This window comes from Leptidea sinapis, chromosome 31 (genome assembly GCF_905404315.1).
Source record: "Leptidea sinapis chromosome 31, ilLepSina1.1, whole genome shotgun sequence".
In the NCBI taxonomy this organism is placed as follows: domain Eukaryota; kingdom Metazoa; phylum Arthropoda; class Insecta; order Lepidoptera; family Pieridae; genus Leptidea; species Leptidea sinapis.
In genome coordinates this window covers 8,001,782-8,018,952 of record NC_066295.1, presented here as the reverse complement: position 1 = coordinate 8,018,952, position 17,171 = coordinate 8,001,782, and the positions used below count along the sequence as shown (strand labels likewise).

The 17,171-nt window shown below is 36.1% G+C and overlaps 1 long non-coding RNA gene across 1 annotated transcript; it reads left to right on the top strand.

The window, feature by feature from the left end:
* Positions 1–1,225: 1,225 nt before the first annotated feature.
* LOC126974158 (uncharacterized) lies at positions 1,226–4,235 on the top strand. The gene is made up of 3 exons (XR_007731484.1): positions 1,226–1,342; positions 1,504–1,636; positions 4,166–4,235. It is a non-coding gene; the product is annotated as an uncharacterized LOC126974158 (long non-coding RNA).
* The last annotated feature ends 12,936 nt before the right edge of the window (positions 4,236–17,171 follow it).

Here is a 17,171-nt window from a genome sequence, read left to right as displayed (position 1 = left end):
CGTCGTGGAGATCTTTGAGGGAGACCTTTGTCCAGCAGTGGACGTCCACCGGAACACGTGTTCCGGTTGATGATGATGATATTGAAAGGGTATTTTCTCAGATTGTACAAATATCTAGATCTGTCGATAGCGTCTATGAGTGCCTAATTATTGAGCGAATTCCTATAATTTTGGCATACGTATCTCTATGTTTTTATCGTTTTTTCAAGAAACATTAGATCATATTTTGTTATGCGAAAAGATCATAGTTTGTTGATAATTTCAATTTTAAGTTACTTCGACATAAGGAGCATCCTAGCTATAGCATCTTTGAATTATTGCTTTGCTTAGTAATACTCTTTGTCTAAACATACATATTATTTGATTCATTTACGTGTTTTGAGAGGCGGGGTTGAAGTGAGGATGAGAGCATCCGTTGGAGACAATCCGCAACAATATCTACATCTGGAGCTTCGTCTTCAAAAGTGTCCAATTCAATCAGGATTAGCAAGGCTGTCGTCATTCAAATCTAGGCGATCTTAACTATCTGCATCATCAAGTGAAGTAAGTCTTATTAATTTTTAACAATTCTGTTAATTATTTAAATATACCTTTCAGCTAACCCATTTTCCTGATGATGCTTTGCACTTATTATCGAGAGAAACTGCATTCTCCTACAATTTTTTTAAAATCTGCACTAGTGAATTGGTATCCATTGTATTTCTGCACAGGAATATAATATTTCCGGTATACGATGTTTTGCAAATATTTCTTTCTTTCTTCTTTATATTTTTCTGCACTCAGTATATTTTGTTCACAAATTCTTAACTCCTGAACTTCAACACATTATACTCTGATAATCGACTAAGTACTAATATTATATTAAAATATGATTAGTTTTCCAATAAAAATATATCTACAGCTACAATTTGCCAAGCATTCTTTGGCGCTTCCTTATTTATTATCGGTTCTTTCCTATTAGAATTCTGGCAATTTCTTGCATGCATCATAGTTATTATAAATACTTTACTTATTTATTTTCTAAGATAGAAAATATTCTCTGATTTGTATCAAATGTTAAGATTAGAAATGCCATGATTTGTTATCGCGGCCGCCATGTATCACCTTTTTCCATAGTACGTTCCTGTTATTTTGGCAGTCCTATTGTCAACTGGTGTTAATATTATTATGATTTTGAACATATTTAAAATAATTTGCATTAAAAACGATAATAATTTCATCTTTACACTACACACATTATCAGTGAATGTGGCAGCCATTCCGAGATGTTTGCTTTAAATTATGTTAAAATAGTAATGTGAAAACACAATATATTGGAAGTTATAGGAGGATTTATTCCCTGGTATTTTCAAAACACTATACATACTTACTCAGTTTAGAATCGGTTGGGGAAAAACTTTCTTCGCATAATTAAATTATGTTTCTTTTTAAGTTTATTTATATTTAATTGCACTATATTATATTATGTGTAATTTTGTTCGATGACTATTTACCTTCTCGTAGGTACCTAGTCACCTGATCACGTTGCTGTTTTTAACGCGACAAGTAGTTTTAACAGCGCTGTCTTGTTTTTGACATGATAGTGCCCTAATGAAATCTGAAGAGACCGAAACATGTGGAAATCTGAAGCTGTAAGGTGAGGGCTATAACGCAGATGCATTAACACCAGCCAAACTCGCTTTATTTGAGTGACTACAGATCTGTGTGACTCCTAGCATTATCATTATAAAATACCACACACGACATTTTATTGATAAATTACAGATGCTTCCTCCCTTCTTGCTTTAATTAGTTGTTTATATATATATTCATATCAACGGTTCTGTCGGACAGTAAAAGTTCATAGTAAGCAATGCCCTTCCAATCCCACCATATACTCAGCGTGATCTTATTGCGATTTAATCCGGGTTTTGCCACAGTTTGCGAAGCCTTACTTCGATCAATCTTTTCAAATTTTTTTTGAGTAGCTACAACTTCTGTTATGCCGATCTTGCGGCACTTTTTAAAATGGCTTCAGTATAATCCGAAACAGGGTGACCAGAGCAAGCTTCTCTCTCATCTTTGACATAAAATCCCCGGATTTAAAACGCATTAAATCAACTGATCAGCTGAGAGTCTCAGTAAGAGTTACTGTATTAGGGTCCATAAACGTCACAAGTGTTTTGGCGGCTTGCGTTGCATTTTTCCCTTTTTGGAATCGAATTCTGAAAATGGATCGAATATTTTCATTAGAATCAACTATTTTACGAAAAGGGAAACAAAAAATTGCGGGTAACAACATTTTCCATCATCTTTATAATGGCATCAAAACCAGCTGTTAGTACAGCTAAAGATATTTTTAAGAAAGTTCATATTATAATATGCTATATCCCTCTATAGCAGTGTCGACTGTAGGTAATTAGTTGACTGTCACAAACGCCTCAGAAGATAAAATAATTGATTTTTTTAACATAACCGCACACTGTAATACGTCTGTGCTCCGAAATAACGAACTAGTACCAAAAATTCAAAAAGATGGCGCTACATGCTACAAATTTGCATTATATTTAAATATGATATATTACAAATTTACAAATTTTTTTGACAGACTATTGTATTACCTAAAAGCAATATCCACTGTTTTAGTAATAATGTATCCAAATAATTAAAAAAAATGAAAACCCAGTATTATGTGTACATTGTTTTGCAATCATCATTCATCACCCAAAAAGTCAAATAAATCCCAGTTAATACTTACTTAGATTCCTATGCGAAAAGAATATGGTTGGGTTTTTAGGTCTTTATATGTATTTTTGTATGTATAAGAAAGTATATCGCTTGCACCCCTAGCACAAGATATGCCTGGGAGTTTGGGGCAAGAAAATTTGTGCCTCAATCAGCACCTTGATTCTTTCAGATATTTTAATTCTTCTCAAAAGAACCAGAGAGTAGGATTATAACCTACGCAACATACGGAAAAACCAAAAATACTCTGTATAAAAAAGCACTTCAATAAACAGAAAATATAATATTATTATTTTATTTATTAAGTATACGCTTTAGTTCTGGAAAGTATGCATAAGGCTCGTTTGGCTGCGCATGAGGGGGTGTTGGTTCCAACACTCATGTACGGAAGTGAAAGTTGGGTATGGCAGAAGAGACATGAAAGCAGAATAAATGCAGTTGAGATGAGAGCGTTGAGAAGTATGATAGGAGTTAAACTGAGTGACAGAATAAGAAATAGTGAGATAAGGAAACGTTGTGGTCTGAAAGAAGATGTTGTGACAAAAATTGAGAAAGGTATGCTGAGATGGTTGGACATGTCGAGAGAATGAATGAAGAACGATTGACGAAGAAAGTGTATAAGGCCAGTGTGAATGAAAGTGTTGGAAGGGGTAGACCTAGGCGGACGTTTCAAGATCAAATCAGGGACGTCTTGAAAAAAGGCCAGGTCAAGAGTACCCTAAGCCGGAGAGCATGTACGAAACGAAACAAGTATGTAAGGATCGTAGCAAGTGGAAAGAAGTGGTCTCTGCCTACCCCTACGGGTAAGAGGTGTGATTTTATGTATGTATATATGTACGCTTTAGTTCTCTGTGTATTTTTTATACTTAACGCGGCATTGCAACGCAAGTCTGGTATAGCTAGTAATTTCTAAAATATAATAGTTATGCGAGTTATTTTTACTTTGCTGTGACAATTAATAATAGCTACAGTGCTAGATGTCCACTATTATTTTTAATGTAAACATTTAATTCACCATACCTCAGAATTATCTTTCTCAGGTTCAGTCACTTATTCATTAAGCCATTTTGATATTTTTTTATATCAGAGGGGGCAAACTTCCAAGTGGCTCTAAAAACTACACGCCTTCTGAATACAATAGGTCAATAGATGCTTTGCCGGCCTTTGAAGTATGATCTAAGGTTGAAGGTCGCTTAGTAGTATCGTTTTTAGAATTCTGCAGTCGTCAAATTATTCCATATCTGAAGTAGGTAATACAACAGACTTTATAAGAAAATTCTTAAATTTGCGATTTAAACGATTGGCTTAATAAATCCTTATACTAAATGTTCTTGTGTATTGTTAATTATAACTCAAGCATCTACGCGAAACTTTAGCATCCACAAGTGGCGGTCTTGTAAACGACGAACTTTCATTGGGTTTATAATTAGAAAGTTTTCAGGACTGAAACGGGTCAAGCATGGTGATCGGCACAACACTTACAAGGCGGAGCTCTCAAGTTTGTATTCAGCCAGGCATTTCATTGTAAATCGCTATAGATAGCGAGCTGGCTGGGAGAATACCGGGCTCACCTGTAGACCCATAGGCGCGACCAACACACACAAACATAACACACACAACCACATAACCCGCAGACATAGCACACACAATCATAATTTCTGAAAGATAACCTCAACACATTCGCAATAAACCTGCACACATTGAAACAGTTTACAGTGACGCAAGGGGTTGTTGTGTACACGTATTACGCACACACAGCTGGTTACGCCGGGGTCGTTCGACATTGGCAGGCTAGAGCTGCCGCCGCGAGGTCCTACGCTCCATTCCGCGCCGCCCGCCCTAACAATCCACTTGTTGAATCTCATACTTTTGTGACCATATTTAAAGTTATACCGTTCTTTCGCGCGTTCATGAATAAACCTAGAGATATTCGTTGTTATACTTAACTTCAAAGTTAATATTTATTGTAAATTATGTGTAATATTTCAAAATTGTATAGTTCTTTCTTATCTCCCAATTACGCTTGCTTTTGTCTTCCTGTCAGTGTTATTCCATACTCTACCGTGATATATAAATGTAATTATTAGTCGTAATGTTGTTTGTTCTTTGATATATTGACTGTTGTTAGCTGTGTTACCTGTTGACTATTTCTTAATTATATTTTACTATCGATTCTCAATTTTATACTTCATCGTTGGACAATCAAGGTGTCTACGTGATTTTTCGACTATTGGTGAGTATTATAATATTTACATTTTTTACAATAGCTCGGTAATGAATTGGTACATATACTTTAGCCTGATATTTTGTGAATATTGTAGATGTTTAGTAAAAGTAGAGTTGAACTCAGTCAGAATATAAAAATACTTATCTCTTACTTCGAGTTTCTTTATGAAGATTGTTCCCACTTTTGTTTAATCTTATCTGTCCTTTTTTAAAGTTTAATTTATTCATATTTAGAATTGAAAACTAAAAGTCTAGTCGGGAATTTTTGTGACTTTATAAAGTATAAAAATAATCTCACGAGAAAATATATTTGCAGAAAAATAATTAAGTAATTTAAGTAGTAGATAAAAAGTTACAATATATTGTGTAAATCCAATTTTAATGAAATAATATGTGTATTTGTCAATTTTCGTATGATCGGATAAAATATACGTAGAATTTTAATATTCAAATGTTACCTATTTTCAAAGGGGAAGTATGTCAAGGCTGCGGGCAATATTGATGCATCGATATGCAGTTTAATAATAATATTCAACATGTCTACGATTCAATAATACTTTTATATTATTACGAAGTAAGGGTTTGCCCGCGATTTTGCTTGTTTAGACATTATACTCCGTTCACGTTGCAATCTGACACTACATAGAATTTTAAAGGCACACAGTTTAAAAGGTTTTCATTTAATGTGCGGAACTCTGTTTCTTTTTCTCAAATAACATTATTCCCAGTTATCGAGAGTTACATCAAAATCAGGCGAGTTGTTTTAAAGTTTAGCTAGAACAAGCAAACGAAAATTAAAAATAGGTTCTTCTGGTATAGTTGTACCTTGGGATCTCTACGCATATATTGTATATATTAATAATATGTCCGAATATTTGTTTATTAGACGTTTTATAAAGTAGGAAACTCCCTTGTGATTCATCAGGTTCTACAAGAGAGTAGGTACCGACCCTGGTGTAAAGTATGTCAATTACAAAAAAAAACTCTAGATTTGCTTAGTAATTTTATTTGGTCTCAGTTTACAAAGACCAAAACTTAAAATGAAACTGCCCATGTATAACCCGAGGTAACCGGGACAAGAGATTATTAATTCAAACATTGGGTTCAGGCGGGCTTATTACTGCCCAAGCTGAGTTAACGCCGTAGCTAAATGTTTTATTCCGGCACTTATTCAAAAGGCGTAGTCCCTGACTCATGGAAGTCAGCCGTTGTCCATCCGATCCAAAAAAGAGGAGACAGTTCAGATACAGGAAACTACAGGCTTATAGCTATTACCACCCTCTGCTATCCAAAATCATTGAGAGCATAAGTAACAGCCAGCTGTAGGTACCTATATCTAGGGTCACCAGTTGATCAACCACCGAGACTGACCTGTTTACCTAACACATAGATGGGCGGGTGGTTATCGAAAGCAAGGGGGAAGGCCTGGCAGTTAGCCTGGATATAGCAAAGGCCTTTGATCGCACATTGCGCTTCTCTCAAAACATCCATCATTCAGGGTTCCCGAGAGCTTATGCAAGTGGACCTCCAGCTTCCTCACTGTGTGCAGCATACAGGTCGTTATCGACCTGATACCGTGATATGTTGGACACCTCCAACATACATTGTTAGGCAGACGACAGCACGGGCGATGCAGTATATACGGGCAATGCAGGTCTACAAAGCTGTGTAATGAACTTCATTGTACGGTGTTTCCGGGACGATACGACATGGGTACCTTCAAAAAAAGCGCGTACACCTTCCTTAAAGGCCGTCTGGTGTTGCAATAGATCGTGGCGGCTGCGATCACTTAACACAGGGTGACCCTCGTTTGTCCTCCTTTTCCATAAAAAAAACAAGAGTCGAGGAATTACTTTTAAGTATTTGAAGTTTGAGTATTTTTGTTGCGTCACTTTACTTAAAGTGTAGTTAAAATTTTTTGTAAAACGATGTAGCTGTAAATGTTGATTTCAAAGAGTGGCTAAGAGTTTATTGTTACTTACTTTTTCGTATCAATTACCAACAGCTGAACGTCCTGCTCGTCTCGACCTTATTTTCATAAAAAATATACTTCTTCCCATTAAAGCTGAACCTTTTGCGAAGTGGTGGTAAATTAAAAAGAAAAGAATACTTGACATTCGTGTCATTTCCTTGACCTACATGAATAAAATGATTTTGATTTGATTTGATTTGATTTACTGAGAAAATGCTCTATTAGAGCGCCATAATAATCTATGTAGTTTCCACTAGTTCGCGTGATCTGACATAATATCATATTTATCATTTATTTTCTTAATTATGTTCCACTTTGTGTTCATGTTATAAATTAATTAAACGTTTGGGATTCTTCAATGAAACCTCTAAGCAATACTCTTCCATTCTCGTTCAAAAGAATTACGATTTCCAAGCGAAAAATAAAAATGAGTCATGGCAATACCTTTTTAGCGCGCTGTTGATTCTCATTTTGTTATACAAAGGTGAGCTTCAGAATTGGGTCAAGCAGCGAAGCGTTATATGTCGGGGAATCAAATATGTATTGTATTTAAAATTCATTTGTATCTGGGAAAAGGTTGAAATACGTAGTCAAGGTTTTATAATCAAGTTGAAAGGTGATAACCTAATGCAACATAATAGAAATTAGGTCTTTGATGAGTAGAGGGCTCTTCTTCTTCGTCGTTACACTCTTGACAGAGCGGTCGTGGTCATCACGAGTGAAATCTTTTGAGGCAGATTAGAGCAGAGTATAGAATATTAAAATAAGCTTTTGAAATTATTGTGGTGGTGGGTTTTCTTTCCATTTGAGCTTGGCTATTGTGATATACGTAATTACTATCCACAACAAAAGGATTGTATGGTTTTATGAATCCACGGTAAAAGTGAAACTTTTTTTCACATTATAGACATTTAAATAAAAATTTTTGGAATAATATTACATTAAGGGTATAAAAGTCGCTTTATTAGTCTTAATTTGGGATGGGAATTTAATGGGAAATAATAAAAGTAGACTAAGTCTCCAACTTATATTATTATTGAACTCTGTGTCTTAGCCCTGGTTAAAAATATTGATTAAAAAAGGATCACATTAAACACTGACAAAAACAAACTAAATATCGTGGAGCACTGGCAAGAATGAGTAATAGTCTATACACTACACGGTCAGCTGCTGCGAACTATAGGCGACGCCCGACCGTCACGCGACATAAACACAGACGAAAAAGTTTGAGACGATGTAATAAAAGTTTTACTTTAAAAATAATATAAAACTCTTACTTAAACTTTATGCTGCAAGTTAAAATAATATAATTTAAACAATAAAAGTTAAAATAATAAAATTTTAAGTTTTCCTTTACAAAATTTATAAATGGGTGGAGACAAACCGGAGAGTTATAAAAAGTGAAAGACCATAAACAATACCAGAGGTAATGAATCCCTGTTAATGATTTGTAAAACGATGAAGATGAAGAAGATGAATATTAAATTCACTTAGAAGAGTGACAATGAGTTTCTTGCTCTGCTTCTAATTAAAGCTTCATTCAAAATTCATTTTCCCAAGTGGTGGTAAATATGTAAAAAAAAAACTTTTGACATTCATGCGTGTCCTTGAGCTATTTGAATAAAGTGATTTTGATTTGATTTGATTTGATTTGCGTTACTGGGCTTTAAGGAGAGAGTATACTCTATGATTGAAAGTTCCTAAATCATGCGATGCAAGTCTTCACATTACAGCTAAACCTTTTCCGAAGTGTAGATAAATGTAAACGGAATAGAAAACTTTTAACATAATCACAAAAAGAACATTCCACCTTCGCACGACACGCCACAAGTTAGAATATCATCCCCACCATCTGGATGTGAGGCGGTCCTCCACAGCGCGGTTTTCAAGGAGCTTTCTTCCACGTACTACAAAGCTATGGAATGAGCTTCCTTGTGCTGCGTTTCCGGAACGATACGACATAAAAAAAGCGCGTACACCTTCCTTAAAGACCGGCAACGCTTTTGTGATTCCTCTGGTGTTGCAAGAGAATGTGGGCGGCGGTGATCACCTAACACCAGGTGACCCTCGTTTATGCTCGTTTGTCCTCCTATTCCTTAAAAAAAAACCATTCGGTAAAGTTAATTCACATCAACAGATGTCGCTGTCTACACAAAAGACTTTCAAAAATATATTTCAATAAAATAAAATAACTTATTTAATTGAAAAAATATCACAATATTTATGTCTAATAAAAGTAATAATATGCAACGAAACGGAAATTGCTTCTTCGCAGTAAGCTAAGGCTTGCGGATATACGTTTCTGGTCGGGTGGAATATAAAATTAAGCTCTGAGATGATTTCAAATCGTTCTGAAGATACGCATATTCCGCATGAATTTAAAAATATCTGTTTTATGTCAACTAATTTTATCGGACGAGTTCGTGGTTTCCTTCTGTATCAGGCAGTGCGTATTTGATTGTATTTTGGGTTGTATTCTCCTTCTTCTTAGTTTTTCACTCTTAATATACTGGTGGAGGGCTGGAGGGATGCTCTTTCCGCTGACAGTAACTGCAGTGACGGGCGGTTCTTAAACAGAGTGATTTTCAGATCGATCCCAGGGTATGCTGGGATCATAGGCAATGAAATGGCTGATGAGCTCTCAAGAACTGGATCCAGAGAAATAAAATATGGTCAGCAAGCTATATATATATGGACTGCCTACGAGAGCCATTAAGCAGACCAAAATGCTGGAATAAATTCATAGGTTTAAATCACAGCAATGAGTAAGGTTTTCAATAGTATAACTGCGAGTGATGCCATATAACTGAACAGGATAAACCTATGCATATTAGAATGCGACACGGCGACGGCGAATGGGCATTGCTATCAAATCAAGCACGGTGTATGGTTACGGAATCTAAAAATGCGAAAGAGCCACGGAGAGAAACATTCTTAACTTGAAACTCAGGCACAAATGACATAAGAAAGTAAGAAAAAGTTATGCGTTATACCACTGCAAAAACTTAAATGGAAGTGGGCTACTCACATTGGTCAGGGTAAAGAGAGATGGACTAGAAAAATTACTACATTGGCTGGGGCTCACCCAGAAAGAGGAAAAGAGGTCGCCCCGTGCAAAGATGGAGAACGAGATGAAAGAGAAGATGAACTTATAAAATTTGACAATGACTGGATGCAAACAGCCCAAGATAGGGAAAAGTGGAATGAGATGGAGGAGGTCTATACTCGTCAAGAGGTCGTTAGTTAAAATTATTTAGAATAAAAAAATAATGTATTAATAATACATACGTAAGTATCAATCCTTACTCGTTGATATTACTACGGAATTAAAGAAACCAAATTACTTATATTATTATTAATAGGAACTAGGGCTCCTGTTGAATACCTTCGAGGACGCTTTCCTCGAGTAAAATTGTAACAAAAATAATGTTTTAATAGTGTTTGAGGGATTCTTCCATCAAATATTTACAGAGTCGTAAATTTGGGAAGAAAGCCTAAAACAATGAGAAAAGTTTCGGGACATCTCTGACGTACAACTTTTTTCTATTAAAGAAAAGTAAAGCTGGTAAGTCGAGTTTGTCTTGCCTTATTTGAAATAAATTCCTATTAATCTATTGTTTATAACATAAGCTGGAAAACGGCTTGATAAAAATATTAATATGAATTGTATTTTGTAGATGTAACCGTATAAGATGCAGTATTTAAATTATTAGAAGAAAAAATCTTGTGTTCTTAAAATAATATTATCATTGCAATATATATAAATGAAAAATTAATGAATATTTGTTGAAACGTCGGCATAAAAGTCGATTTTGGATTTTCATTATTAATTGAATAATTGAAAATGAAACAAAATTATTCGCAATGTAAAAAATTAAGCTTTATTCCTCTCAAATAGTTTGTAATCTTAAAGTTATATTTTTATTGTTTTTGTATGCAATTAAGTCATGTATTTACATGGTTATTTTAATTTTGCAAAAACAGCAAGCAAAGAATCTAAACAGTCATGTTATTTTAAAGATTGATTTGTCTTTTTATTATAAAATAAACCAAAACGTCAAAAAATAATTACGTCACATAGTTACTTGTTGGGCCCCGAAACTAAGAGAAATGTTCATATCCAAATATTTTATATTTTGATACGTCATGATATATACAATGCGTCGCACAATTATGACAAAAACAAATAATTTTAACCTAAACTCAAAACACTTTAAAGTTAAACGACATTTCCGTTCCAGGAAACTCTGATCGCGCGGTATGCCTGATCGGCGAGATTTTGGCGCTCTCGCGCTATGTCAATGCGTATTATTTTACGTGTATTAATACTCGTAGATTGCTTGAATAAGGATATATCAAAAAGCTATTGAAACAAGCTATAAGACCATGCAAAATAAACCATCTTATAAACAATACAAGTGTACGGCAGTCGGTGTATCTGAAAAATGTAAAGCCCTGTCGAAAAAGTCGTAGTAGAAGTCTGCTTGCTGGGCTCTCTCGTACAAAAACCATGAAACGCCCATTAGCTTGTCCAAGTCGGGGTGAATCCCATGCCCTGACCTTGCACCGCTCGCCTTGCATTTTATAAAAGACCAATAACTAAAAAAGACTTAAGACCTTAATCGGTACTTACATCCCCCAATTATTACAGATAAAATTTTAAAAGTGCATTTTTTTATTAACAAGAGTATCACATATTTAAATATTATGATTGTTAAAAAGTTAAACCGCGTTTAATTCTTTGTTTCATTGATATGAATTATTGCGGATATTAATATTTTTACAGCTTTTAGTAACAATATTTGAAGTAGACTCGTAAATTCACGTCTTAATCCTTTTAAAAACAACTTTTGCTCAGGGTTGGCAAAGCCACTGAATAATTTACGAACCGTTTAAAGATAGATAGCGTAGTTGCAAGGCGTACACGCCCATTCAATATAAAGATTTACTACGATATTCAACGAAATATCCTTAGATTAGGAATTGGTCTCCGCTGCGCTCCAACTAGATACTACACTACCTGAGAACAATATCTTTTTTATTAAAACAACTTTTAGATGCACACAAGCGTGGCATCTGTACACTCAATGGTATCTTTAAAATTTTGTAACATACGCTTCGTCTTGCTCCCGGATGTGGATAGCCACATGCTGTCCTTATTAGATCTTCTGTTGACTACATATCCCTATAGTTTCCAGGTCTCTGTTGACGCCCCTCTTGGAAAGTCCGACCATTGCCTGGTCAGGAGTATAGTGCCTATCTGAAATCCACGTCGCAGACCACCAGCGACCCACCGCGTTTGGCACTACAAGTCAGCAGATTAGGATAGGATGCGTTCCCTTTTGATTCTTACCCAAGGTTTGTTCCCTTCGGATGATCCCATTGCCTGCGCCGTTGCAGTAGCCGATATGATACTGCAGGGCATGGATATTTTTATACCAAGCTCTGTAGTACCGATCGGTGGTAGATCACAGCCCTGGTTCAATGCGTCAGTTAAAGCAGCATCTGACTGCAAAAAACAGCCGTTTCGAACTTGGGTTGCGGCGCTGGTCTCAAAGGATCTGAACTACAAAGTTCTAAAGAGGAAATATAACCGTGCCTCCAGATTTTTAAGCGGCAAATCGCCTGTGCGAAATCACAGCACGTCGACAAAATCGGCGAGAAGCTTTTCAGTTACCCGACCGGAACACGCAAGTTCTGGTCGCTGTCGAAAGTGGCTCTTGGTAACTTCAACCAGCCGTCCTTGCCGCCGTTGCACATGAAGAATGACACCCTGGCCCATACTGCAAAAGATAAAGCTGAACTCCTGTGCGCTCTTTTTGCCTCCAACACGCCTCTTGAAGACATCGGAAAAACACCGCCAACCATACCGCGGTGTCAGAGCTGTATGCCTGAATTACAGTTCAGACAGAGAGCAAGCGTTCGGCGAGCTCTGTTTTCGTTGGACGTCGAGCGGTCCGGATGGCATTTCTCCAATCGTGCTCAGAACGTGTGCCCCTTAGTTGACACAGGTGCTAATGCGTTTAATCCGACACTCATATACAAAAGGCATAGTCCCTGACTCATGGAAGTCAGCCCTTGTCCATCCGATCCAAAAAAAAGAAGACAGTTCGGATCCAGCAAACTACAGGCATATAGCTATTACCTCTCTGCTCTTCAAAATCATGGAGAGCATAATTAATCACCAGCTCTTGGTATACCCATAGGGTCACCAGTTGATCAACGACCGACATTACGGCTTTCACCATCGTTGATCGGCAGGTGATCTTCTGGTATACCTAACACATAGATAGGCGGCGGCTTTCGAAAGCAAGGGGGAAAGCTTGGCAGTTAGCCTGGATATAGCAAAGGCCTTTGATCGTGTATGGCACAAGGCGCTTCTCTCAAAACTTCCATCATTTCGGCTTCACGAGAGCTTATGCAAGTGGACCTCCAGCTTCCTCACTGGGCGCAGCATACAGGTCGTTATCGACCTGATACCGTGATATGTTGGACACCTCCAACATACATTGTTAGGCAGACGACAGCACGGGCGATGCAGTATACACGGGCAATGCAGGTCTCTCTAGGGAAATCGTCGACCAGTGCCGGCAGAAACTTCAGCTTCTATCGAGTTCTCTCTTAAGAAGGTCGCGGAATGGGGTACTTTGAACCTTGTCCAATTTAAACCCAAAGAGACTCATGTTTGAGCGTTTACTAGTAAAATAACCCCATTTGGCGTATCGTCGCACTTCTCTTCCAGCCTCGCCTAGTATCGGAATAATGGGTCTCGAAATCTCGAGCGATTACCAATTCCGTGGCCATCTGGAGAGCAAAGCTAAATTGGCTTCGAAGAAACTGGGCGTCATAAATAGAGAACGGCAATACTTCAAGCCACATTCTAGCGCTGTACAAAGCGCAGGTACGCGCGCACACCTTCCTTAAAGGCCGGCAACGCTCCTGTGATTCCTCTGGTGTTGCAAGAGAATGTCGACGGCGATGATCACTTAACACCAGGTGACCCGTACGTTCCTTTGCCTTCCTTTTCCATAAAAAAAGTGTATACATTTAATTTCACAATTGTAGCGCCACACTAAAATGTCAGATGTTCAGAAATACTAATTTATTTATAACCTGTCAATTATGTCGTTTACTGTACATCTGACAATCATGATCATCAGCCGGAAGACATCCACTTCTGGACAAAGGCCTCCCCCAAAGATTTCCAAGATCTGTGCTGCGTCGGTCCATCTTGTGGGGGGCCTACCAAAACTGCGTTTTCCGGTTCGTGGTCACCATTCGAGGACTTTACTGCCTCAACGGCCATCTGTCCGTTGATCTATATGCCCAATATTATTACAATATTTGCACCAAATTCCATAATGACCCGTTCAATAGTTTAGGAGTAAAAATAAAACAAACAAACTTAGATTCACATTTATAATATTAGTTGGGACTAGGATACTGCTTTTCATTAAATAAAAAAAAAAAACACTCAAAGAAGTCAAACAATGTTAATAAATTATGTATTAAGTTCTTAACACATAACAACATATTTTATACCCCTCTGCTTCCAACTGGTTAACTCCGACCCAGTATATGTACATTAACATCCTTTGAAGTTAATAGAGGTAATGCCTGTGAACAGATACTTTGAAGGTACGCAATTTTAATTACATCCACACATATTTTGTTAAGTTGGTACCTTTCCAACGGCTTAATATTAACTTTTGATGGCAGTGTTGTTGTTAATTAAACCGCACTTAATGACTTCAAGTTACAATCTATTTATTTGATAATAATCGGAAATTAATGTTATTTTAAATAAATTATATTAAAACTAATTCTTTACTTCTTTAGGTCTAAGCTCAAAAAACTCCACAGCAAGCATAATGTAGCGTTTTCCTCCTTTTTTTCTAAAATGCTTGTATTAGTCCTAATTTAAATCCTCAAGTCGATCAGTCAACCTAATTAAATACAGATTTTTTTCTTGAAATCTTTCAGTATTTTACCTCTCTTACTCAAAATTAAGTTGAATAATTCTAAATCTCTCGTAGAATTTTAGTATTTGCTTATAAAACCTGCCTAATTGGAAACTCTTCTTAAGTCTTAAACTCTATGGCATGAATTTTTCGCCTTTGCTGAGTATAAAATCTGTACAATTAACGTTGCGATACTCTTTAGTAACAGTTCCAATTGCTATTATTAATAGAAAAACATCGTTTATTGCCTCTGTTAACTTCCTCTGCTATTTGAGTTGCCTTTGAATTTTAATGGAATTGTACTTTCTCATGTATTACATTCATAACCCGCGAGGTGCCAATCAGACGTCTGAGGTCTGCTGTCAAAACTATAGTTGAGTGCCAAACCAGACGTCGTACGTCTGCTTGGCACACAAAGATATTTTTTCGTTAAATATACACAGAGTAAGACAAGCTACACGATATACCACAAAAAAGGTAATTTAACAGACTATAAAAGTAAGAATATTTAATTTTAAAACTTTATCTGTGTAAATACGACAAACCGTCAAAATGCGGTCAGCCGTTTAGCCCTACTTTAAACGAAATTTGTTTAAATTACGCAGTATCTATTGTTTATGTAATCTAACAAAGCGCTAGTTTGTTTAATAACAAAAGCATTGTCGTTCGTTTTCATAAACAAGCCGAAACACTTCAAAAGCAATAAATTTTATTGTAACACGAGCCCGTTGAAATTGGCGTCGGTAACGCGCGGCGGCTTAAGACGGGCATGTGCGCCACGCGCTTTGTGGCAGCTTAGTCAGTGACGGAATAACATAGCATCCATTCGTAAAATTCTTTATATGAAAAATATTGAGTAACTAAGATTACGAGACAATTTTATACATGGTAATTACAACTATCAAGACCATATTTTTATAATTCTCGTTACCCTAACGGTCAAGGTAAATACGTGCAAAACATTAAGGCAACGAATTCACAAACAAAAAAATGTACACAACTGCTATTCTTATTAATCTCTGCAAGTGAAAAAGTTCTGTTTTTACTTAATAGTGACGTATTTCTGTCGATATTTAGTGTACACACACTATGCTGCATATCTTTTTCTAATAAAAGTTGACTTGGTATCTTCGATATTTTTCGTCTTTGGTCGTTATAGTCTATATAGAGCATCTTTAATTTCCGTAAGGCCTTAGAATATACCCGCAACTTCGTCTACCTTTACGTTTAATGAAAAAAAGTTAGGTATTCAGGTTAAAATGTATGTGTTTTCTTTTTAATTTATTTTTTATTTTAACATATTATTTACAATATGCGTTACTATTTCAAGCTCTTAGTAGCTTACTCTCATTGACACACATTGTACTCGTAAAGCTGTAAATATACTCAATCCGAGTCTAGGTCATATGTCATGGGAGGTGTTTTAACCAACAGTTCACCTATACGCTCGATGGTCCCTCCTAAACACATGAATCTTTGTAAATATCTCGAGTCTTTGTAAATATAGATTTAATAATAATAATAAAAAGAATAAGCTCAGTTCAGAAAAAATTACAACTTATGAATTATTCATAAATTATGTAAACATATTATTATTGCTAACAGATTTCAAAACCATAATGGTTTTAAATCTTATAATCAAAGAACGTTTTTCTTGTAGATGATTTTTATTCGAAAAACGTGTTCGAAACTTAAGGAAAACTTATCTGTGATTCCAAACCTTTATATCGTGAGGCTTAACGCAAGCTTTGCCGTGGTACCTGATGAAATGTTCTCGAATCGTATTCTAAGTAATCCGCCCTAATGGAACCACCCTCAATTCGAATCAATCCACAATTGCTTCAAGATTTTGTTTATTCGACTGTAATTATTTTCTGAGTGAAACTCAACCTATGCTAAGAATAATTAATTTTAATTTTAACGATATTCAGTGATGTGATAATATTGATTGACTATTTAAAAACAGTTATTACATTACGCGCTACGCATGATCGCGTAGATGCATGGATTACACGCTGATTGCGGGGGCGCGAAGGTAGTCAGTGCCAAGGCGGACGTACGGACCTGTTGTAGCTTGCGCTTAACGAGAGAATCACGCAGTGGGTAGACGTATCTACACTTGTATTACTTTATTCCCTCCTTATTTGCATTTAAAGGGAAATTCGTTTAAAAATTAACTATACGTAAATTGAGTACTATTCTTCAGTATGTCACCAGTCAAACTGTATTTAAAACAAAATTCATGCATATCTGTAGCAATGACTGAAACAAACATTGATTTATTTTAT